The sequence below is a fragment of the Bubalus kerabau genome, chromosome 1 (genome assembly GCF_029407905.1).
Source record: "Bubalus kerabau isolate K-KA32 ecotype Philippines breed swamp buffalo chromosome 1, PCC_UOA_SB_1v2, whole genome shotgun sequence".
In the NCBI taxonomy this organism is placed as follows: domain Eukaryota; kingdom Metazoa; phylum Chordata; class Mammalia; order Artiodactyla; family Bovidae; genus Bubalus; species Bubalus kerabau.
Window position 1 is genome coordinate 244942241 of NC_073624.1, and position 25360 is coordinate 244967600.

Consider the following 25360-nt stretch of genomic DNA (forward strand, 5'->3'; position numbering starts at 1 on the left):
TTTTTTGTTTAAAAGTCAGGCTTTCCTTCCTGGCCACGTCTGGGGACATTCGGTAAGTTTGATTTATTCAGTCAACAGTATGGAGGTAGCCAGGCATGAGAGCAAGAAATAATCTGACCCTGGCTGAGATGGGAATAGTTTGGAGAGAATGAGGCAGATATTCTGGCTGCCTTTGTGAAGGAAAGAACAAAATGCCATTAGAATATCTTGCTGTAAAAAGAAGCTCGGTACCAATGATCTGATTCACGCCTGGAGAAAATTGTTCCTATGTCTGCTGAGATTTGTTATGGGTGGGAGTTCTGCAAGGAAAACTTCTAGTGTGATGGGATGCTTTCAGATGCCTCCCCTGCCTTACCCATGTCTACAAATACAAAGAAAGGAGGAAATAAACAAACCTCACACAGTATTACGTTTGTCTGTGTATGCATTCTTTGCTCAGTCTTCATCACGTCAAGCTGAGCTGAAAAGTGTCTCATAGCTTAAACTATCTGGGACTCCATTTACCAAACTTCCTTATCAAACCCACCTGCCACTAATAACATTGTTCTATTGACTGTTAACTTATTACTGACTTTTAGTTGATGTACTATGGATGCATCAAACATTAGTCACTAATATCAGATAGTATTGATGTTCTTGTGAAAGTGAAAGTCACTCAGTCGTGTCCGACTCTTTGTGACTGCATGGACTATACAGTCCACAGAATTCTCCAGGCCAGAATGCTGGAGTGGGTAGCCTATCCCTTCTCCAGTGGATCTTCCCAACCCAAGAATCGAATGTGGGTCTTCTGCATTGCAGGTGGATTCTTTACCATCTGCACTAGCAGGGAAGCCCAATTGATGTTCTTGGTTAGTCTCCAGTTGTGATATATGTAGTAATGGTCTGGCCTTCCCTGGTGGCTCAGTGGTAAAGAAGCCACCTGCAAGGCAGGAGATGAGGATTTGATCTCTGGGCTGGGAAGGTCCCCTGGAGAAGGAAATGGCAACCCACTCCAGTATTCTTGCCTGGGAAATCCCATGGACAGAGGAGCCTGGTGGGCTACCGTCCATGGGGTCACAAAGAGTTCCACATGACTTAAGGACTAAACAACAGCAACCACAACAAAACGATGACAGTGGTGATGGTGGTGATGGGGTGGAGGAGAGCACACGCCCAGAACATCCTAGATGGCCGGTGTTTTACTTGACCTGAAAAAGTCACTTCGAAGGGGAACTTCCTTGGCTGCGTTTTATAGGGATAGAAGGGATGAGGAGAAAGGGATGAGGGGGGAAAGATATTGCATGTGTAGTGGGGAAAGAAAGCATTGAAGGGGATGGGTAAGTGGAGGTCAGACCATAAAGTGTGGTAGACATGGTGCCTGATACCCAGAATCTTTTAATGAATATTTGTTGGAAGAATTAGGAGAAGGCAATGGCACCCCGCTCCAGCACTCTTGCCTGGAAGATCCCATGGACAGAGGAGCCTAGTAGGCTGCAGTCCATGAGGTTGCTACGAGTCAGACAGGACTGAGGGACTTCACTTTCACTTTTCACTTTCACGCATTGGAGAAGGAAATGGCAACCCACTCCAGGTGTTCTTGCCTGGAGAATCCCAGGGATGGGGGAGCCTGGTGGGCTGCTGTCTGTGGGGTCGCACAGAATCAAACGTGACTGAAGTGACTTAGCAGCAGCAGCAGCAGCATTGGAAGAATTAATGAATATTTGGTCAGTTGTTGACATTTATTTATGTTTTAGGGTCTGTAAATTGCTTTTGTTGGCTTTTAGTTGTTAAAGGTCCATCTAGTCACTTTCTGCCTTTTTTTTTTTAAATTTTTGTCTATACTGAGTCTTCAATGCTGTGTGTGGGCTTTCTTTGGTTGGGGCAAGTGGGGGCTACTCTCTGTTGTGGTGGCTTCTCTTGTTGCAGAGCACAGGCTCTGGGGTTAATAGCCTTGGTAGTTGTGACACGTGGGCTTAGTTGTCCCATAGCATGTAGGGTCTTTCTGGACCAGGGATCAAACCTGTGTCCACTGCATTGACAGGTGATTGCTAACCACTGGGCAACCATGGAAGTCCCTGCCTTTTTGATTTTTACTGATGGTGTCAAAGTATGCATATGTCTGCATCTTTAACTCATGCTCTTCTTTACCACATATTTTTTCCCAAGCATCTTTCAAGATAATACCAGAACTTTCTTCTCCACAGAGCTTTCCCTCTGTTCCCTTTAGGATGTAAATATTCTGTATTATTAGGTGATAGGGACTCTTGGTACCTTCCATGCCCCTTTCCTCCTATGAGCTTGTTAGTGCAGCAATGTATGATTCTCTTTGTTCCTTTGTGGGATTCTAATCTCTTTGAGAGAAACTAATCTAACTGAAAAAAAAAATTCATTCAGGTACCTAGCACAGGATTGAAGCTTAATAAATGTTTATTTAAAAGACTAAACAATTGATTCATCAATCTCATCAAAAGATCTTTCAGTTAAAGAATCTCTGTTTTGTTCATATTTTCTGTAGTTTCCATAAATTTAATTCTTTTATTTTATCAAAAGTGTTAGTAACTCATTCATTTATCTAATATATCTTTAGTGAACATGTGTGTGTCAGTTCTGTGATACAGAGATTAATAAGATATAGTGTCTGGTCTCTAAAGTCCTGCATTTAAGCCAGAGAAGAAAGAGAGGCTCTTAAACATAATAATATAATGAAATTAAGAAGCAATAAAAAAGAGACATGCAATGTGCTGTCAGAAAACAATGAAAGAAAGGGTTACGTTTACCTGGAAAAGATATCATAGTAGAGACATGGATATTGTGACTTGGTATTTCTGAATTACCCCTTTATTCATCAACTCCAAAATAAAAGGAAGACTTAATTTGCTTAAACTCTTACTAAGAATTTGATTTTGGATATACTTGTTTTGGTTTGTATTTCAACTTCATTTGATGTGTTTCCATGTCCCTTGTATTTTGCATCTAGAATTTTGATTTGATTCAGATTCTTATTTTGTCGCAAAAATACACACATATGTAGTTTGTGTATCTCCAACAGGAGATAAGTAAGTTGTTTGTCTTTTTGTGATGCTAGTAGCCTCGATAATGATTGCCGCGACTTCACTTTCACTTTTCACTTCCATGCATTGGAGAAGGAAATGGCAAACCACTCCAGTGTTCTTGCCTGGAGAATCCTGGGGTCGGGGAAGCCTGGTGGGCTGCCGTCTATGGGGTCGCACAGAGTTGGACACGACCGAAGCAACTTAGCAGCAGCAGCAGCAGCTTTATTATTAGGTTATTTTCTTTAAAGATGTCTTTCCATTGTTTTTATGTTTACATAGTTTCTCATGAGAAGTCATTTATATTTCTCCTCTCTACGTAATCTGTCCTTGTTTTTCACTGATGGCTTTTTGAGATTTTTATCACTGTTTTTTGTTTAAAGAAATTTGATAATTAATTGTATTGATGTGTTATGTTTATCTTGCTTGATTTTTGGTAATCTTTTTGAATCTGTTGAAAGTTTTCACCAAATTTGGAAAAATTGTGGCCATTATTTCTTCAAATGATTTTTCTGCTTTTGCTGCCATTCTTCTGTTCGATATTTTCCTACAGTTTACTATGGTTCTGATTTTTTTGTTTTGCTTTTGCTCTTTTATCTCTGTGCTTTATTTTGCAGAATGAGTTATTTAATTTTGTCGTTTAGGAGGATGTAAGATCCATGAGTAGAGGGCTTGTCTTTCTTGCTCACTGCTGTAGCCTGAGGACATGGAACAGGGTTTAGACTAAGGTTTACTCACCCTGTCTGTGGCAGAGCTGGAGTTGAAAATCCAGGCTAAAATCCTTGGGTGGATAAAACCTGAGATGTGCATACATGAATAAATACTCACGATACTCATTCCTCGCTCTGTTCTGAGAAAATTTCTGTTACTTCTTTGTCTTTTACTTTTGTTTTGCTCCTCACTTACTGAGTCTAACAATTTTTCTTCTATGAATCTGTCACCTATGGAAAGAACTTTAGACTTGTGCTTCTTTTGCTTTTTGCCCTGAAAAATACTTTGAGTTGAGGAAGCAAACAGTAGCCTGGCCATTGCTTGAAACTGGGACAGGGTGAAGGAAATAGAGCAAGATCAATGTGAATGAACCTTTGTAGAAATTATTCACACACACACACACACACACACACCCCTATACCTGGTTAGTTCTTTAGTATAGAGTGCTATAAATATGATTACAGGGTCAGAAAGTATATGCATTTAAATGCTCTTGTAACATCTTGCCAAACTACTAGCATATGGAGATACTTTGAGTTGAACGCTACCCAAAATTGCCAGCCAAGAAGTTACATGGAGAGCTCTACAGCGCAGTGACTGTTCATTTTAGTTCTCTCCTCAAGTCTGTATTTATTCAACAGCAAGTGTTCTGTCAACATCTAAAAACCCTGTGTCTTGTCCCATGATCTCATTCAAAGTTGCACTTGCTTGTTGGGTTCTGATAATGTCTCTGATCCTCTAACCAGGCAGTTCACTGAGTAACTCAGAGGACATGAGACAAAAAACAGAAAAGAGCCATCTGCTGTACGTTTTCTAGACTAATCCATTTCAACTCGCCTAGTATTTTCTTGGGGCTTCCCAGGTGGTGCTAGTGGTAAAGCATCTGCCTGCCAGTGCAGGAGCCACAGGAGACACAGGTTCGATCCCTGGGTCAGGAAGATCCCCTGGAGGAGGAAATGGCAACCCACTCTACTAGTCTTGTCAGGATAATCCCATGGACAGAGGAGCCTCGTGGGCTACAGCCCATGGGGGTCACAAGAGAGTCATCCAGGGCTGAGCACACATGCAGTAATTTCTTGTTTCTATTCCAAAGCAGTATCAAGATATTAGTGCATTGGATTTAGGTACAGAAGCACCTTGTTATTTATAGGAATACAGCATTCCTTTATAGGAATTAAATGTGGGAGAAAAAAGGAGCCAAAGATAAAAACAATGATTGGTATTAGTGCTAACTAACTAATTCTCTCTGGCCATTTAATATAACATATAAACAAGTTCTAGGAATTAGGGTATTGCTATATATGAGGAGATATTATTCTGCCTGTCCCAATAACTGTCATACTCATTCCTTATTTCATGAGTACTAAATGAATCTTTTATTTCAGGCCCACTTATTATGATCATTGCAGTAGCCTTTGACTTTCTTCTCTGCCATTAGTTTTCCATCTCTCCAGATATCCTAATCTCCACAGGCAGACTCATCTCCATAAAGTCTAGTGTAGATATTCTATCTATCCTCAAAAAGCTTCATTGGTAGTATTTTCAGTAAGGCAGTGTTCACCAAACTCTTTTGATTATGCAGCCAGTCTGTACAAATTTGTGTACACATTAATATGTTTTTATTTAACTATAATTTTTGTTCATATGATATACTAGTATTTTATAAACTTATTAACATATGTAAAATTTTTTAAAATGTGCAAAAGATGAAATAAGCAAGGTTTTGAGGTAGTTACAATTTTGTGTATAATACAAAATTCCTATTTCTTAGTAAAATATTTAATATTATCAGTAATAAATGTGAAATTGTGCATCATAATTGTATGGAAATCTTGGCTTAACACTTTAATGTATTCACTGTCTTGGTCTACATCCAGATTATTGTGATACTTATTATGAAAAAGGGAAAGTGTTAGTCACTCAGTTGTGTCAGACTCTTGATAACCCCATGGATTGTAAAGGCTCCTCTGTCCATTTAATTCTACAGGCAAGAATACTGAAGTGGGTAGCCATTCCCTTCTCCAAGGGTTCTTTCTGACCAAGGGAACTTGGATCGCCTGCATTGCAGGCAGATTCTTTACCATCTAAGCCACCAAGGAAGCCTGATACTTGTTATAGGTGCCATTAACTAAAAAAAGTTTCCTCATAATATGCATATGAGAGGATACATTGTTTACTACACTGTCATGATACTCATTTTCAATCTGCTTTGCCAATTATATGAAAGTTTATTTTTTCACTGAAATATGACATGTAAATTTCTGCCTTCTTTAATATTAGTCAGTTTTACTTGCAGATTAGTTAATCTTGCAAAGTAATCAAACATTTTTATATTAACAAATGACTCCAAATCATCTGAAACTCATTTAGAAGATTCGTGTACAAGCTAGAAAATTCCACTTCCAAATTTAAATGTATTGATATATCTTTAACTATATGACACACTTCAGTCACTTAGGTAACAGAAATTTTTAAATGGGGAAATTCCCAAATATTAATATCCTAAATTTTTCCATAGCTTTTTAAAAAATCTCCCTAAGTAAGTTATTTTCTTAGGTATTAAAATATTAATATTTACCTTGAAGGGACAGTCAAGGCATGTATGATATTTTAAATCTATTGTCATATAAGAGGCCTGAAAAATTGGAATTTATTTCTCTAAAAATTGTACAATTCATCTTTAATTGGGCAGCTCTACAACTCTTAAGTACTCTCCATTAAGATAACTAACAAACAACTGAGTGATATAGATGCTCTTGAGTCCTTATCTCATTAAAAAGTATTATAAGAACTTTGCCAATTAAACATATTCATGTCTCTTAACCTCTCAGGCAGCTCTGTAAGTACTGCAAGTGAGGGCAAGATGGAAAGAAGTGACTTGCTCTATCAAAGTTTCTTTCAAGATTCATGTGTATTCAACATACAGGTCAAATATGGAAGCTATAGTGATCTTTGTCGTAAAACTTTTAGGTAAGAAATGTCAGTGTGTGCTCAGTCGCTCAGTCGTGTCCGACTCTTTGTGACTACATAGACTGTAGCCTGCCAGGCTCCTCTGTCCCTGGAATTTTTCAGGCAAGAGTACTCGAGTGGGTTGCCATTTCCTCCTGCAGGGGATCTTTCTCACCCAGAGATCGAACCGGCATCTCTTGCATCTCCTGCATTGGCAAGCATATTCTTTATCATTAGTGCCATCTGGGAACCAATGATAAATAGATATTTTAATTTGTTCTTCCTACCTTTAATGGTTTAATTATTTGTAAACCCCGATTTATAGACCTTGGCTTCCCAGGTGGCACTAATAATAAAGAACCCACCTGCCAATGCAGGAGACGTAAGAGAAGTAGATTCAATCCCTGGGTTGGGAAGATCCCCTAGAGGAGGGCACAGGAACCCACCCCAGTATTCTTGCCTGAAGAATCCCATGGACAGAGGAGCCTGGCAGGCTGTGGTCCATCGGATTGCATAGAGTTGGACAGGACTGAAGTGACTTAGCACTCATGTACTAGAAAATAAAATCTATATCCCCTTGTATGGAGTTCAAAACTTAAGATCTTCTGTTTGATTCTTTTGTAATTTTCTATTCTGTGTATTTCCTCATGTTATTAGTTCTTCATAGACTACCATTCATCTTTCTTTCCTCAGTTTTTCCTTATCTGGTTCTCAGAATTTAATCTATCCTGCAAGCCACAGGACCTGATTTACTGCAGTTGTACAGCAAATGTGGGTTGAATGAAGGGCCTTCTGTTCATTTCTTTTGATGTATTTTTCTTTACTTGTGGTTACATATCCATTTATTTGTTGACCTGTTTGTTATTGTGACTAGACCAGGTGCATATGGGGACTGTGATCATCAAATAAATATTCGTACCTAGGTCTGTAACTCACACAAAGTAGGTGCTTTATTGTAGTATATCCAATGAATAAAAGTTAAGTCACCCTGAAGCTTTCACTGATTTTTCACCCACCTAGCCGTAACTAATGTTTTCCTTTTATAGTCTCAAAATCTGTGCTTTGTACAGAGTAGGTACTCAGTAACTATTGAATTAGAAGAATAAGATCCAGTAAGAGGCTTTCTGGTTGTCTGTTTTTGTGGCTTTCTGCTCTGTAGTTGTGTCTGACCTGGTGGTAGAGGCACAAGTGGAATTTTGATGGCTACAGTGTTGTATAGTTGAGATGGAAAGTTCTTTGGAAGGGTGCCTGATGCTGAACATCAAACCTGTAGTTGTTGTTCGCTTACCAAAGTCATGTCTGCGTACGTTACTTCACAGCAATGTGCAAATCGCTTACGACTGTACCCAGTAGAGTGGTGCTCGATCTGAGCTCATTTGCAGCAGTTTAAAAACAAACTCCAGAGCCCAGTATCACAACTGTTTTCTTCCTTTTTGATCTTCCCTCATTAGGAGGACAGGGTAAGGGTTGTATAATGTGCTGAAATCTGTCAGTACTTTGTGTGTCTTATTCATTAAAACCTTCAGATGCTGTTTTCCTAGCGGCTTCATTTACCAGGGAGGGCGAGGGAAAAAAACACTAAACAGGTGTTCTTGACTTGAAAAACAGCAATTTCAAGCAACTCACAAGGGGAGAAGTTGGAAATTTTCAGATTCTGAAGTTGTCACTGGGAGATAAATTTGGGTTCCACATTCGCCTCTCATAAACAGACTTTCTTTTACATAAATTTCTGCTGTGCACAAGGCACCTGATTTCTCTGGGGGCAGACATGCTTCACAGAGCAATCATGCTGCAAAGAGATAGTGTGTATTTTCCCAGCCTTCTCCCAAATACACAAATATGAGCTGGAGGAGTAGTATGCTGAGCTGCTAATACAGAATTCTAGCTTCCCTGGCAGGGAGAAAAATACCTATGGTAAATATTTGGCTTGATTGATGGGAAAGTGTCTGAATTTTGACTAATCTAAACTCAAATGTTTCTGTAATACCATAAGAAGATTATTGGTCAAATAAACAATGAGTTACATTAAGTATCTTATACAAAAGAACTGCATAGTACTCTTTTTATTTCTGAAGCAGGAGCTTTGTGAAGCAAGGGGAAAGCTAAAAGAGAGGCCTCCTACAACAGGTTTTCTCAAAACATGGTCCCCAGGCCAGTAGTATTAGCATGACATAGTAGTTTGTTAGCGATGTGTTCTTGTCCCACAATCCAGAAGTACCAAATCAAAAATTCTGGGAGTGAGGTCCAGCAACTGTGTTTTAGCAAATGTTTCAGGTGATTCTAATGAATGCTTAAATCAGAGAGCCATTGTTGTACCAGAATTCACTAATTCATTCAACAGATACTTACTGGGCATCGAACAAATTCTAAGCACTCTTTTTAGGCACTGACCGTATAGCAGTGTGAACAAATAGTCAAACTCTGGCTGTCTTATATTTTATATTCCAGTGAGCAATCTGGGAAAGTCAAAGGAAATGGGAATTGGTTAGTTTGCTTTATGCCATTTTGGGCACTGCAGGATGTCCTTTTCTGTGACCATAGTGTTTGAGATGGGCTTCGCATAAGTTGCAGCGTAAACATTTGAGAACTGAACCAGACTTACTTCATTTTGCAGAGTTGGTTACTTTCCCATTCATGGCCAGCTCTCCTGGGACTGGTTCCAAGATCTCTATCTAGATGCTCAAGATCCGTAACTTACCTCAGCGGGCAGCTGTTCTGCATATATTTTTGTTCCTCTAGTAATTTATTGGGCTTCACTGGTGGCTCAGGCTTTAAAGACTTCATCTGCAGTGTAGGAGACTTGGGTTCAATCCCTGGGTCAGGAAGATCCCCTGGAGAAGGGAATGGCAACCCACTCCAGTATTCTTGTCTGGAGAATACTGTGGACAGAGGCCTGGTGGGCTGTAGTCCATGGGGTTGCGAAGAGTTGGACACAACTAAGTGACTAACACTTTCATTTTCAGTAACTTATTAATCATCATTCTGTGTTTGATACTCTAGTATAGGCATTGGAAATGAATTGGTGGACATGATCGCTGATATCTGGGCTTTCATTCTGTAAGGATTATCACTGAATCAAGTGGTATAAAGGACATACAGCTTGTAAAAAGGCAAGAAACCAGTGGCTCAGACTCTTAAATAAGCATAAAGAAATATTCTTATTATGAAAAATTGGAGCACTTTTGCATCCTGACTACTTTATATTAGGTAAGCTAGAATAAATAGGAACTTGCTACCTTTTATCTAGCTGGCCACTTATTCAGATGCTGTTTTTTCCAACTTAGAAAATTTTCATAAAAAAGCAAAGTAAGTCAAAAGACAAGCACAATAAAGACCTATATAATTACTATCTACCTTTCCTCATTCTCTCTCTTTGTTGACATATACACTCTGAGTTTCAGCATTCCATTTGAAAGTTCCAGGTATGTAAAAATTTCATCCATTAATAATTCAGTGTGAATCTCTTAAGAATAAGGACTTTTGGCTAAGTTATGACAATGTCATTGTTATTTCTAAGAAAATAACAATTCCATAAGTCATTGAACATCTAAATCTTCCTCAGATAATCTCTCCACTTTGTTTTCACCATGAAGAGTTCAAGTCAATTACTATGTATAATTTCTCACATTTTTTATTTGCTTGATTATTTCCTTTTGGTGTCACTTAATGAGAGTCCCTTGGACTGCAAGGAGATCCAACAAGTCCATCCTAAAGGAGATCAGTCCTGGGTGTTCATTGGAAGGACTGATGCTAAAGCTGAAACTCCAATACTTTGGCCACCTCATGCGAAGAGTTGACTCATTGGAAAAGACCCTGATGCTGGGAGGGATTGGGGGCAGGAGGAGAAGGGGATGACAGAGGATGAGATGGCTGGATGGCATCACCGACTTGATGGACATGATTTTGAATGAACTTTGAGAGTTGGTGACGGACAGGGAGGCCTGGCGTGCTACAATTCTTGGGGTCACAAAGAGTCGGAGCAACTGAACTGAAATGAATGTGTATCTCAATCCCTTAAATTCACTGTGCACTAGAACTTAGATCTAGAGGCTCAACTGGATTTTATTAAATATTTATTTGAGTGCCCATAATGTGGCAGTCACAGTATGATAAGCAAAACAGATGCATTCTTGCTCTTACGAGGAATGTATAGGGGTTATATAAAATTATATCTAGGGAAGATAACACAGTAGGCAAATATAATATGTACCTATATAAAGATAACTTCCTCCCTCATTGTGGAGAAATTTGAGCTGTGGTCTGAATAGAAGTGACAGGCAGTAGGGGATATGGGTGAAAAAAATTATTTGCTAAACTTGCTGACTGAAACAAAGACTTCTTAGGGGATCGTGAGTCTCTTGAGTGAAGGAAGGGCGATCGTGGAACTGCTTAAGAATTTGAGGAGAATAATCATGTGAATTACTGGAAAGGGTTTGGTGGGAACAGTCTTGATCAATCAGATAATAATTCTGATGTATCATGGAGACTGTTCCCTTGTGTTGGTAGCTGCCCACATTTTTTCCTGGGTGGGTACAATGATGTCAATACAATGAACAAAAAGGTGAAACTAAAGTAATCATCATGAATTATAATTCAGAGTTGTCAAGTACTATTGACTCTCACTATTCTCACAAGTCCCTAAAATGCCAAGCAGAATTTCATTGGGAGACATATGCCAGAAAAACTCAGTCTTCCACTGTGGGAATTTGGGAAAGTGGAGTTAGTTACTCATAGTGTGTTTTTTTGTTTGTTTTTTTTCCCCCCATGTTTTTGTCCTTCCCATCCCTTAAAAATGTGTGTCCTTTTATTATTCTGGTCTGTTTTTATGACACGCTCCTGTACTCTGGATGCATGTATGAATGTAACTTTATTAAACACATGCATGTATATATAAGTAATGGTATTTGTAGTGAAAACAGAGAGGGAGGAGACTGAAGAGGATGCTTTTTTAGAGTTTTTATTTGGCTCCGTGGCAGGAAAGCAACATAAACCTGGACGTTCAAGTGCATTTGCGTGCCATAATAATGCACAGGTGATTGTGTCAGATGAAATACCACCTCCATACAAAACACAGATCTAGTAGGAGGTACATGTGGTGGTTGATTTCTCATCTAGCACCTGACAGAGCCTGTGGGTGAGGTTTTTGACACCTGTCAGAGAGCAGAAGAAACACTACCTCTCTAAGTACCTGGAGACAGAGCAGGTTGAGGTCTGGCTGCTAAGAAGAGAATCTTCAGAGAGAGAAACACGCTGGAGCGGCTGCCATTCCTCATAACTGTTCCTCATTTTAGGCCTCAGTCTGCCCATCTGTGAAACCCATCTGTGAAGTGTGTTCATTGAAAATGCTTGATGTATTGATGTGTCAGGAAAAACAGCTAAAAAAGAAAACATTCCCCCCACCGCCAGTCATGTAGTACTTCTAGGGATTTGTAATCAAGCTTGTGGTTCTGTGTATGTTAGATTCTGTTTATGATTTATATCTTTCATGGTAAAATACTGTGTGTGTGTGTGTGTACACCCGTGCATATGTGCTTATGTATTTGTGCTTACTCTGGAGAAGGAGGACCAAAGAGGATGAATACAATATTTCATTATAATACTAAAGCATTTCCAGAACATTCATAGTTGATTACATGCTTTTGAAAGACTGTGGTCTTTCCAATAGAAATTTCTGAGACTAAAAGACTTTTATAAATATGTCTGACATCATTGTCACTAGCTATGAGTCACTATCGAGCACTTGAAATGTAGCTGGTGTGAATAAGGAACTAAAATTTTGACTAGATTAATTTAAGTTTAAATAGCCATATGTGGTTGGTGGCTACCATTTTGGACAGAGCAGGTCTAAAGAGATCTGGAAGACAGACTTTAAAAAAGTCAACATCTGTGCTGGGGAAAGGTTGAAGGGGAGGGACAGCTAGGGAGTTGGGATGGACATGTACACACTAATATTTTAAAAATGGATTACCAACAAGGACATACTGTATAGCACATGGAACTCTGCTCAGTGTCATGTGGCAGCCTAGATGGGAGGGGCGTTTAGGGGAGAATGGATACGTATATATGTATGGCCGAGTCCCATCGCTATTCACCTGAAATTAGCACAACATTGTTCACGGGTTATACTGATATACAAAATAAAAAGTTGAAAAGAAATAGATAGAGCTTAAAAAAAAAAAGTTAACATCTGGATATGTAGTCTGCCAATTAAATTATTTTATTCTGGGCTTCTGATTGCTAGTATATTTTCTTGTGTTTAAAATGTGCACCAATTCCCATTCCCCTGACACCCCCTTCCCCTTCCTGGTCTTACACATGTACGCACAATTCCCTATTTTACTCTGCTCTTATTGCTAAGTACTAAAATTTTCTTTTATATCCAGACTTCTTGAGGCAGTACTCTCTGCATTTTGTGTGTGTTTGCTAAGTTGCTTCAGTCATGTCCGACTCTTTATAACCCTATGGACTGTAGCCCACCAGGCTCCTCTCTCCATGAGATTCTCCAGGCAAGAATACTGGACTGGTTGCATGCCCTCCTCCAGGGGATCTTCCTAACCCAGGGGTAGCGCCCACGTCTCTTGTGTCTCTTGCATTGTAGGCAGATTCTTTACCACTAGTGCCACCTGGGAAGCCCAACTGTCTCATAGGATTTCCACTATTATCAGCCCCTGCCTTAAGACCTCTCTTTAGCCTCCTCAGTGCTGCAACATTCTGAGTTTCTTCTACCAGTAGTCTTTTTCTCTTCTTTCCAGCTCAAATTTGTTCTTCTAGATTAAGCCAAAAGTTCTGATTTATGTCTTTGGTAAGGAAATATAGCTAATTCTGATCTCTTCAATGGAGAGTTTTAAAATGTGACACTTTTCTCCTTGAAGTTTCTTGGCCTCAGGCCAAATTATCTGGAGGGAACACAGCCCTGCCCATCAGCAGAAAATTAAAGATTTACTGCCCATCAGAAAAAGACCCATATTCCCCCATAGACAGTCCCTCCCATCCAGAAGCTTCCACAAGCCTCTTATCTTTATCCATCAGAGGGAAGACAGAATAAAAACCATAATCACAGAAAATTAACCAAACTGATCACATGGATCACAGCCTTGTCTAACTCAATGAATGATGAGCCATACCATGTAGGGCTCCCCAAGATGGACGGGTCATGGTGGAGAGTTCTGACAAAACATGGTCCACTGGAAAAGGGAATGGTAAACCATTTCAGTATGCTTGCCTTGAGCACTTGATGAACAATATGAAAAAGCAAAAAGACAAGACACTGAAAGATGAATTCCCCAGGTTGGTAGATGCCCAATATGCTACTGGAGAAGAGTAGCGAAATAAGTAGAGAAATAACTCCAGAAAGAATGAAGAGATGGAGCCAAAGTAAAAACGACGCCCAGTTGTAGATGTGCCTGGTGATGGAAGTAAAGTCTGATGGAGTAAAGAACAATATTGCATAGGAACCTGGAATGTTAGGTCCACAAATCAAGGTAAGTTGGAAGTGGTCAAGCAGGAGGTGTCAAGAGTGAACATCAACATTTAAGGAATCAGTGAGCTAAAATGGACTGGAATGGGTGAATTTAATTCGGATGACCATTATATCTACTACTGTGGGCAAGAATCTCTTAGAAGAAATGGAGTAGCCCTCATAGTCAACAAAAGAGTCAGAAATGTAGTACTTAGGTGTAGTCTCAAAAATGACAGAATAATTTCTGTTCATTTCCAAGGCAAACCATTCATATCACAGTAATCAAAGTCTATGACCCAACCACTAATGTCAGAGAAGCTGAAGTGGAACAGTTCTATGAAGACCTACAAGACCTTCTAGAACTAATACCCCCAAAAGATGTCCTTTTCATTATAGGGGACTGGAATGCAAATGTAGGAAGACAAGAAATACATGGAGTAACAGGCAAGTTTGGCCTTGGAGTACAAAATGAAGCAGGGCAAAGTCTAACAGAGTTTTGCCAAGAGACCGCATTGGCCATAGAAAACACCCTCTTCCAACAACACAAGAGACGACTCTCCACATGGACATCACCATATGGTCAATACTGAAATCAGATTGATTATATTCTTTGCAGTTGAAGGAGAAGCACTGTACAGTCAACAAAAACAAGACTGGGAGCTGACTGTGCCTAAGATCATGAACTCCTTATTGCCAAATTCAGACTTAAATTGAAGAAAGTGGGGGATACCACTAGACCATTCAGGTATGACCTAAATCAAATCCCTTTTGATTGTACAGTGGAAGTGACAAATAGATTAAAGGGATTAGATATGATAGACAGAGTGCCTGAAGAACTATGGATGAAGGTTTGTAACATTCAAAACCTGTGATCAAAACCTTCCCCAAGAAAAAGAAATGCAAAATGGCTCTCTGAGGCCTACAAATAGCTGAGAAAAGAAGAGAAGCAAAAGGCAAAGGAGAAAAGGAAAGATATACCCATTTGAATGCAGACTTCCAAAAAATAGCAAGGAGAGATAAGAAAACCTTCTTCAGTGATCAATGCAAAGAAATAGAGGAAAGCAATAGAGTGGGAAAAATTAGAGATCTCTTCAAGAAAATTAGAGATAACAAGGGAACATTTCATGCAATGATGGGCTCAATAAAGGACAGAAATAGTATGTACCTAACAGAAGCAGAAGATATTAAGAGGCAGCAAGAATACACAGAAGAACTATACCAAAAAGATCTTCATGACCCAGATGATCACGATGGTGTGATCACTCACCTAGAGCCAGACATCTTAGAGTGAAAAGTCAAGTGGGCCTTAGGAAGCATCACTATGGATAAAGCTAGCAGAAGTGATGAAATTCCAGTTGAACTATTTCGTATCCTAAAAGATGATGCTGTGAAAGTGCTGCACTCAGTGTGCCAGCAAATATGGAAAACTCAGCAGTGGCCACAGGACTGGAAAAGGTCAGTTTTCATTCCAATCCCAAAGAAGTGCAATGACAAAGAATGTTTAAACTACTGCACAATTGCACTCATTTCACATGCTAGCAAAGTAATGCTCAAAATTGTCCAAGCCAGGCTTCAACAGTATGTGAACCGTGAACTTCCAGATGTTCAAGCTGGATTTAAAAAAGGCAGAGGAACCAGAGATCAAATTGCCAAAATCCATTGGTTCATAGGAAAAGTAAGAGAATTCCAGGAAAACATCTACTCTCCTTCATTGACTATGCTGAGACCTCTGTGTGGATCACAACACACTGGAAAATTTTTAAAGAGATGGGAATACCAGACCACCTTATCTGCCTCCTGAGAAACCTGTGTGTAGGTCAAGAAGCAACAGTTAGAATTGGACCTGCAACAACAGACTAGTTCCAAATTGGGAAAGGAGTACGTCAATGCTGTATATTGTCATCCTGCTTATTTAACTTCTGTACAAAGTTCATCAAGAAAATGCTGGGCTGGATGAAGCACAGGCTGGAATCAAGATTACTGGGAGAAACATCAAGAACCTCAGATGTGCAGATGATACCACCTTATGGCAGAAAGTGAAGAGGAACTAAAGAGCTTCTTGAAGAACGTGAAAGAGGAGAGAGAGAAAAAGCTGCTTTAAACTCAACATTCAGAAAACTAAGATCATGGCATCCAGTCCTATCACTTCATGGCAATAGATGGGGAAACGATGGAACCAGTGACAGACTTTACTTTCTTGGGCTCCAGAATCACTGCAGATGGTGACTGTAGCCATGAAGATAAAAGACTCTTGCTCCTTGGAAGAAAAGCTATGACCAACCTAGACAGCATATTAAAAAGCAGAGACATTACTTTGCTGACAAAGGTACATCTAGTCAAGGCTATAGTTTTTCCAGTAGTCATGTATGGATGTGAGAGTTGGACCATAAAGAAAGCTGAGCACTGAAGAATTCATGCTTTTAAACTGTGGTATTGAAGACTCTTGAGAGTCCCTTGGACTGCAAGGAGATCCAACCAGTCCATCCTAAAGGAGATCAGTCCTGGGTGTTCATTGGAAGGACTGACGCTGAAGCTCCAGTACTTTGGCCACCTGATGTGAAGAGGCAACTCACTGGAAAAGACTTTGATGCTAGGAAAGATTGAAGGCAGGAGGAGAAGGGAATGACAGAAGATGTGTTGGGTGGATGGCATCACTCACTCGATGAACATGAGTGTGGGCAAGCTCTGGGAGTTGGTGAAGGACAGGGAAGCCTGGCGTGCTGCAGCCCATGGGGTCACAAAGAGTTGGACACGACTGAGTGACTGAACTGATGTCTTTGGTGAGAAAATATAGCTAATTCTGATCTCTTCAATGACTGGCTTTAAAATGTCACAGTTTCTCCTTTAAGTTTCTTGTTTGATGTGCAAACATATAAGTTTAATATCAAACAGAGCTCATAATTTTCCTATCAAAATGAATCCCCTATCCTATGTTGAAAGGTACCACTGTATTTCTTGTTACTTGAGTTGAAGAGCTTGGTCTTTTTTGACTTTTAACATATTTTTAAGCTCCTCCCTCTCAATTCAATCAACACCCGCTGGTAGTTCATTTTTATAAAACATGGAATGCTTTGTGAATTTGTGTGTTCTCCTTGCTGAGGGGCCGTACTAACTTTCCCCATATTATTTGAATTTTAGTATGTACTGCTGAGGCTAGGAGAGTTCTTCCTTTCTAGTGGATATTGGGTTACAATGAGTTTCCTTTTCCGTTGTCTGTACCTTGACTTAACTTTTCCTCAGCTCATGTGTGCCTTATTTTCAGCCTCCTACTTGGTGTTATTACCTTCACTCTCAGTTGAAGTTGTGCTAACCACTCCATTTCTATCTCATCTGACTGTTCTGCATGCATCTTACCTTCCAAGTACATTGGCTTGGCCACACTTGTTGAATCACTCTTGCTTTTCCAACCACGTGCTTTTGCTTAATGCTACTAGCTCTGCCAAAAATGGGTTCATCTTATTTGTGTTTTCAAATCCTATATGCCTAAAACTTTTAAGGTTTCAGTTCAGTTCAGTCGCTCAGTCATGTCTGAATCTGTGTGACCCCTGAATCGCAGCACGCCAGGCCTGCCTGTCTATCACCAACTCCCGGAGTATACTCAAACTCATGTCCGTTGAGTCGGTGATGCCATCCAGCCATCTCATCCTCTGTCGTCCCCTTCTCCTCCTGCCCCCAATCCCTCCCAGCATCAGGGTCTTTTCCAATGAGTCAACTCTTTGCATGAGGTGGCCAAAGTATTGGAGTTTCAGCTTTAGCATCAGTCCTTCCAATGAACACCCAGGACTGATCTTATTTATACACTATTCATCAGCTGTTTATTGGTGTATGCTATGTACTGGCATTGAGCTAGGTGCCAATGTCTTTAGTGCTCAGCTCATAACAAGACAGGATCTCATTTCATGGAGTCTATTTTATAAACTGGAGAATCTGAAAAATAAAGAAGCATTTATGGTACCATGTGATGAACTTCCGTCTCATCATCATGTGGTTTCCATCCCAAACCACTTTGGCCCCTCTGAACTCATGGAGATTACTCATTGGCCACTTAATTGCATTACTTATTTTTATCTGTTCACTTACTGATTTTACTATTTTGTGTTAATTTCATTTCCTCTATTGTATTATAAACTACTTGAGGGGAGGAAATACTTTTTATGCCACTGATTATACCCTGTAGCCTCTAGCCTGCTATGTTTCATATAAAAAGCACATATTAAATATCTGGCAGTTTGTAACAGGGTTGTATTTTACACTTGGGATCTTCCCTCTGCACTGCATAATTATTTCTCTGTTGACATAAAATACAGAAATGTGATGACAGAGAAGGTGAGACTTGTTTGTACTCAGTCTACATTGAGTGATAGATTTAAACATGCAGATTAAATTAGTTATGCCTAATGGGCATTTGTATGTATTCTTTGGATAAATATCTGTTAAGTGTTCTGCTCATTTTTAATCAGGTTAATCAAACCAAAATGGCAGACTGAAACACAAGTAAAAAGAAACATGGGGATGTAGAGCAACAAGAAAACAGAAGATAAAATGCCAGTACTGTCTTCATTTTTCACCTCCTTGGTTAAATTTATTTCTAGGTATGTTATTCTTTTTGTTGCAATTGTAAATAGGATTATTTTCATAATTTTTCCTTCTGCTAGCTCATTGTTAGCATATAAAAATGCAACAAATTTTTGTATTGAAAAATATACAAATTTTTTGTGTATTTTTTGTACCCTGAAACTTTGTTTATTATTTCCAATAGTATATTGGTAGGGCCTTTAGGGTTTTTAAATATAAATAAAATCATGTCGTCTATAAATAGTAGTGGTTTTACTTGTTGCTTCTCTCCTTTGTTCTGACTGGAGCTTCCAGTGGTGACAGCCATATCCCTGTCTTGTTCCTGATCTTACAGGGCTCGCTTTCAGGTTTTCACCGTCGAGCGTGATGTTAGCTGTGGGTTTGTCATATATGGCCTTTACTATGTTGATGTATTTTATGTGCACTTTGAGAGGTTTTGTGATAAATAGGTGTTGAATCTTGTCAAATGCTTTTTCTGCATCTATTGAGATGTTGATGCAGTTTTATCCTTCACCCTGCTCTTTGTTAATGTGGTGCTTTGTGTTGATGATTTGTGAATGTCGGACCATCCCTGCATCCTATAATAAATCCTACTTGATCCTGTTGTGTGTGTGCTCTCAGTCGTGTCCGACTCTTTGCAGCCCCATGGACTGTAGCCCGCTAGGCTCCTCTATCCGTGGGATTCTCCAGGCAAGAATACTGGGGTGGGCTGCCATTTCCTCCCGCAGGGAACCTTCTCAACCCAGAGATTGAACCCGAGTCTCCTGCACTCTCAGGCAGATTCTCTACCACTAGTGCCCTCTTATTGTTTGGTTTGTTAATATTTTGTGGAGGATTTTCGCATCTATGTTTATCAGTGACACTGGCCTGTAATTTTCAATTTTTGTGTTATCTTTGTGTGTTTTAGTATCAGGGTAATGTTGGCCTTCTAAATGAGTTAGAAGCTGTTTCTTTTCAGTTTTTTCGGCGAGTTTAAAGGTAGGTATTATATCTTTGAATATTTGATAGACTTCACCTGTGAAGCTGTCTGGTCCTGGACTTTCGTTTTCTTCAGAGGCTTTTGATGACTGTTTCAGTCTTCTTATCAGTGTATTGACTTTTCTCTTTCATCTTGATTCAGTCTTGGAAATTTGTAGGATTCTCAGAATTTACCCATTTCTTCTATGTTGTCCAGTTTGTTGGTGTGTATTCTCATACACTATTCTCATATAGTCCGTCCTATCCTTTATAGTTCTGTATTATCCATTTTAATTTTGTTTCTTTCATTTCTGATTTTATCTGATCTTTTTTTTAGTGAGTCATCCTAAAGGTGTGTCAGTTTTGTCTGTTTTCAAAGAATGAGCTCTTATTTTTATTGATCTTTTCTATTATCTTTTCAGTCTATTTAATTTACTTCTGCTCTGATTTTGTAATTTCCTTTCTTCTAACTTTGAGCTTCATTTGCTCTTCATTTTCTAGTTACTTTAGATGTATGGATAGATTATTTGAGCTTCAGATAGACATATATTGCTATGAACTTCCCTGTTAGTGCTCTTTGTGCTGCATCCCACAGATTTTGGATTTTTCCTTTTCATTTATCTTCAGATATTTTTTCTCTTTCTCTTTTAACTTTTTTGTAGACTCAATAGTTTTCAATAGCTTGTTCAGTCTCCACATATTGTCATTTTTTTCCCGGCTTTTGTCTTACAGTAGATTTCCAGTTTCATACCATTGTGGTTGAAAAGACACTTGATATGATTTAAATCTTCTTAAATTTAATGAGACTTGAATCCCAGCATTTGGTCTATCCTTGACAAAGTTCCATGGGCACTTGAGAAAAGTGTGCATTCTGCTGCATTTGGATGGATGTTGTGTATATGTTAGCAAACCTATGTGATCTACTGTTTCATTTAAGTCTGCTCTTAACCTTGGCTTTCTTTCTAGATAAGCCATCCATTTATGTAAGTGTAGTGTTACAGTGCCCTTCTATTGCTTTGCTGTCAATTTTCCCCTTTATGTCTGTTCATAATAGTTCTATGTATGTTAGGTATATATATTAATCCTTGTTATGTCTTCTTGATAAATTATGTTTAATTATTGTACACTGTCCATCTTTATCTCTTGTTACCTTTTTTGGCCTGAAGTATTTTCTCTGATATGAATATGGCTACATTTTTTTTTTGCTTTTGGCTACTGATAGCTTAGAGAATTGTTTTCTATCTCTTTACTTTGAGTCTATGTTTGTCTTATGAACTGAGGTGAGTCTTTTTATTTATGAATCTGTCCAGTTACTTTGTCTTTTGATTGGTGAATTCTATTCGTTTACTAAATGTAAATGATTATTGATAAATGAAGACTTAATACTGCCGTTTTATCTTTTGTTGTCTGTTCTGTATCTCTCTGTTTCTTTTTCCTGGTGTTTCTGTTTGCCATTTTGGTTTGGTGGTTTTCTATGAGGTGTGTTTCCTAACTTGCTTTTTCAAAATGTGTCTCTGGTCTAGATTTATGTTTTGTGGTTACCGTGGGTTTGTATAAAACATTTTCCTAGATAAAATAGTCCTTTTCTTGCCTATAGCCTCTGATCTTCAGTTGCCTGTATTTGGAGAATGTTATTCTACTGCATAGTGGCCTATACAGAGTTTCTATTGAGAAATCTGCTGATAGTGTAATGGGGGTTACTTTGTATGTTACCTTCCTTTTTTCTGTGGCTGCCTTTAAGATTCTGTCTTTGTCATTGAATTTTGGCAGTTTTCATTATAATATGTTTTGGAAAAGGCCTTTTTGCATTGAGATTTCTTATGTAGGTTTTCCTCTTAGCTTCATTGGCTTGTAAATGCAGTTCCTTCCCCCAGGTTTGGAAAGTTCTCAGCTATTACTTTCTTAGGAAAACTCTCTACTCCCTTCTCCCTTTTCTCCTTCTAGGATACCCATTATCCTTAGGTTGCCCTTCCTAAAAGAGTTTCACAGTTCTCAGGATTTCCTCAATTATTTTAGATCTTAATTCTCTCTCCTCTTCTACCAGTGTCATTTTTAGATTCGTATCCTCAAGGTGCTAATTCTCTCTTCGAGATGGTCTGCTCTGTTTCCAGTATGCTCTAGTGTGTTCTTTGTCTCATTTATCGCATCCTTCAGCTTCTGAATGTCTCTTAGTTCTCTTTTAGATTTAAATCTTTCGTAAAGTTTTTTTTATTAATTTTATTCCTGAGCTCTTTGAACTGCCTTTCTGTGTCGTTTCTTTTCTTTTCTTTTTTTTTTTTTTGGTAGCTTGTGCGTTTCTTCATGACAGCTGTTTTGGATTCTTTACTAGATTACTCAAGTCCATGACTTTTGGTTTCTGGAGAATTGTCATATTCTTTTTGTGATACAATGTTACGCTGGTTTTTCCTGGTGCTTTATGAGTTGTTCTTTGGCTGATACATTTGAAGAAGCAAATTCTTTGCTTCTTTAGGTAAAGCTTTTTTTACTTGATTCTGTCAGGCAAGTGTCATCTCCTTGGTTCTGTCTTGTCTCAACAAAAATTTGAAGCAACGGACATTAAAGCCCTTGGCATGTCACAGCTCTTGGACAGACTGTGTTATAGCTCTTAGAGAGATCAGTGTTACAGCTCCGTGTTACAGCTCAGTTTTATTTATAAAATAGCAAGAAAATACATCCTCGAGGCATGAGGGCATGCTGACCCAAAGATGCAAAGAGAAGCAAGAGCCCTGGCCCTTTGGCTCCTCTTTTTATAAGTTTTTTCCTCCTTCCCCGCTGCCCCAGGCCTGCCCTATGTAAATTGGGCTAGCCAGGACTGCTGTTTGTTTTACCTGAGGTCCTCACTCCGGTCCTCGGACCTTCCTTCGTTCTATTTTCCTTGTCTTTTAGCCACCACCATTTTGGACTCCTGTTTCCTATTCTAACTCCCTAACAATTCTAAAAATTCAACAGGTTAGTAATTAGAGATCTTTCTTTTATTTTTAGGGTTTCCCTGGTGGCTCAGATGGTAAGGAATCTGTCTGCAATGCAGGAGACTCGGGTTTGATCCCTGTATTGGGAAGATCCCCTACAGATCTTCAGTATTCTTGCCTGGAGAATTCCATGAACAGAGGAGCCTGGTGGGCTACAGTGCATGGAGTCATAAAGAGTCAGACAAGACTGAGCGACTCACACGTTCACTTTTTTACTTTTGTTTTTCAGTAGGTGGTGCTATAGCACAAGTTTTTGGTATTTCTACCTGAGTTGTCTGTGGTTGTACTTGAGGGTTCATCCTGTACTTTTCACCCTCCACTGCCTCTGCCAGAGTTCTTGCCCTTTGCCCTTACTTTTGCTGCTTGTACCTCTGGGCTTGCTCTGCTTTGCTGTAGCCTGTGCTGGTACTGTTGTTGGTGTTGCTTCCTGGGGCACCTAGATGGGGGGCGCCTTGCTGCTTCAGGAATAGCCTGGGCCATGGGCCCTGCTACTGCAGGAGGGAGGGGCAGAGATTGAGCCTCACGGCGCCTGCAGTGTATCCAGTTTTGTCAGGTTCATGGGCACCACCTCTTGTGAATAGGGGTTGGAGTCACGTGTGTATTTGCAGCTAGAGGAATGGAGTCAGAGGCCCCCTGCCACTCCTGCCCTGTTCTCAGCAGTGGAGGGTGCTTCTGCAGCCAGGAGACTGGGGTTGTGTGCACTGCCTCCTGGGTTCTCTGGTGCCACAAGGTTTTCTGGGATCATTGTGTTGGGGAGGGGTGCCATCCTAGGCATTACCTCTGCTGTTCTCGCTTTCTGATTTCTCTGTGTTTCCAATCCACCAATCTTCAAATGTAGACATCTGTGGAACTCGCCACTGTGTCTTGGGCAGAGGAACCTTTATCATGTTACAGATGTTTGACTGGGTATAGATTGAAGGGGAGAGAGAAAAGGAATGGAGTGTTATACCATCACCTCCTCCCCCCCTTTTTTTTGGTTAGTATTACCATGGTATATGGGCTTCCCAGATGCACTAGTGGTAAAGAATCCTCCTTGCCAATGTAGGAGATGCAGGAGATGCAGGTTCAACCCCTGGCTTGGGAAGATCCTCTTGAGTAGGAAATGGCAACTCTCTCCAGTATTGTCTGGGGAAGTCCATGGGCAGAGGATCCTGGCAGGCTACAGTCCATGGGGCTTCAAACAGTTGGACAGGACTGAGCACACACACACAACTATGGTATGTATGTATATATGTATATGTGTGTATATATGTGTGTGTGTGTATATATATATATATATATATTTATTTTTTTTTATCACTGCTTTTAGACTATCGGGGCTTTCCTCATGGCTCAGATGGTAAAGAATCTGCCTGTAATGCAGGAGGCCTAGGTTTGATCCTTTGCTTGGGAAGATCCCCTGGAGAAGGGAATGGATATCCACTCTAGTATTCTTGCCTGGCGAATCCCATGGACAGAGGAACCTGGTGGGCTATAGTCTATGGGGTTGCAGAGTTGGACACGACTGAATGACTAACACAATTAGTTTTCTTTCTTGCCTTTTCTCCATTTTCCCTGCCTTCTTTTGTAATAAGTAGTAGTATTTATTTACTTACCTACTTACTTATTTTTATATATCTTACATTTATTTTTATTTTTAAATTACTTGATTATTTTTTGACATGCCACATGGCTTGCAGGATTTTAGTTCCCTGACCAGGGATTGAACCCAGGCCCATGGTAGTGAAAGTTCCAAGTCCTAACCACTGGGCCACCAGGGAATTTCCTTGGTAGTATTTTTGACTCCCTCTTGTTGCCTTTGTTGACGTATTCAGTTCAGTTCAGTCACTCAGTCGTGTCCGACTCTTTGTGACCCCATGAACCGCAGCACGCCAGGCCTCCCTGTGCATTGGGTAAACTCCTGGAGTTTACTGAAACTCATGTCCATTGAGTCCGTGATGCCATCCAACCATCTCATCCTCTGTCGTCCCCTTCTCCTCCTGCCCTCAATCTTTCCCAGCATCAGGGTCTTTCAAATGAGTTAACTCTTCGCATCAGGTGGCCAAAGTATTGGAGTTTCAGCTTCAGTATCAGTCCTTCCAATGAACATCCAGGACTAATCTCCTTTAGAATGCATTGGTTGGATCTCCTTAAGGTCCAAGGGACTCTCAAGAGTCTTCTCCAACACCACAGTTCAAAAGCATTAATTCTTCAGCGCTCAGCCTTCTTCATAGTCCAACTCTCACATTCATACATGACTACTGGAAAAACCATAGCCTTGACCAGATGGACCTTTGTTGGCAAAGTAATGTCTCTGCTTTTCAATATGCTATCTAGGTTGGTCATAACTTTCCTTCCAAGGAGTAAGCATCTTTTAATTTCATGGCTACAGTCACCATCTGCAGTGATTTTGGAGCCCAGAAAAATAAAGTCAGCCACTGTTTCCACTGTTTCCCCAAATATTTGCCATGAAGTGATGGGACCAGATGCCATGATCTTCGTTTTCTGAATGTTGAGCTTTAAGCCAACTTTTTCACTCTCCTCTTTCACTTTCATCAAGAGGCTTTTTAGTTCTTCATTTTTTTTGCCATAAGGGTGGTGTCATCTGCATATCTGAGGTTTTTGATATTTCTCCCGGCAATCTTGATTCCAGCTTGTGCTTCTTCCAGCCCAGCGTTTCTCATGATGTACTCTGCATATAAGTTAAATAAGCAGGGTGACAATAAACAGCC

General features: G+C 39.7%; 1 non-coding gene across 1 annotated transcript; it reads right to left on the reverse strand.

Moving 5' to 3' along the window:
* Window positions 1–24336: 24336 nt before the first annotated feature.
* On the reverse strand, window positions 24337–24409 carry TRNAE-UUC (transfer RNA glutamic acid (anticodon UUC)). The gene has a single exon. It is a non-coding gene; the product is annotated as a tRNA-Glu (tRNA).
* Between the last annotated feature and the right edge of the window lie 951 nt (window positions 24410–25360).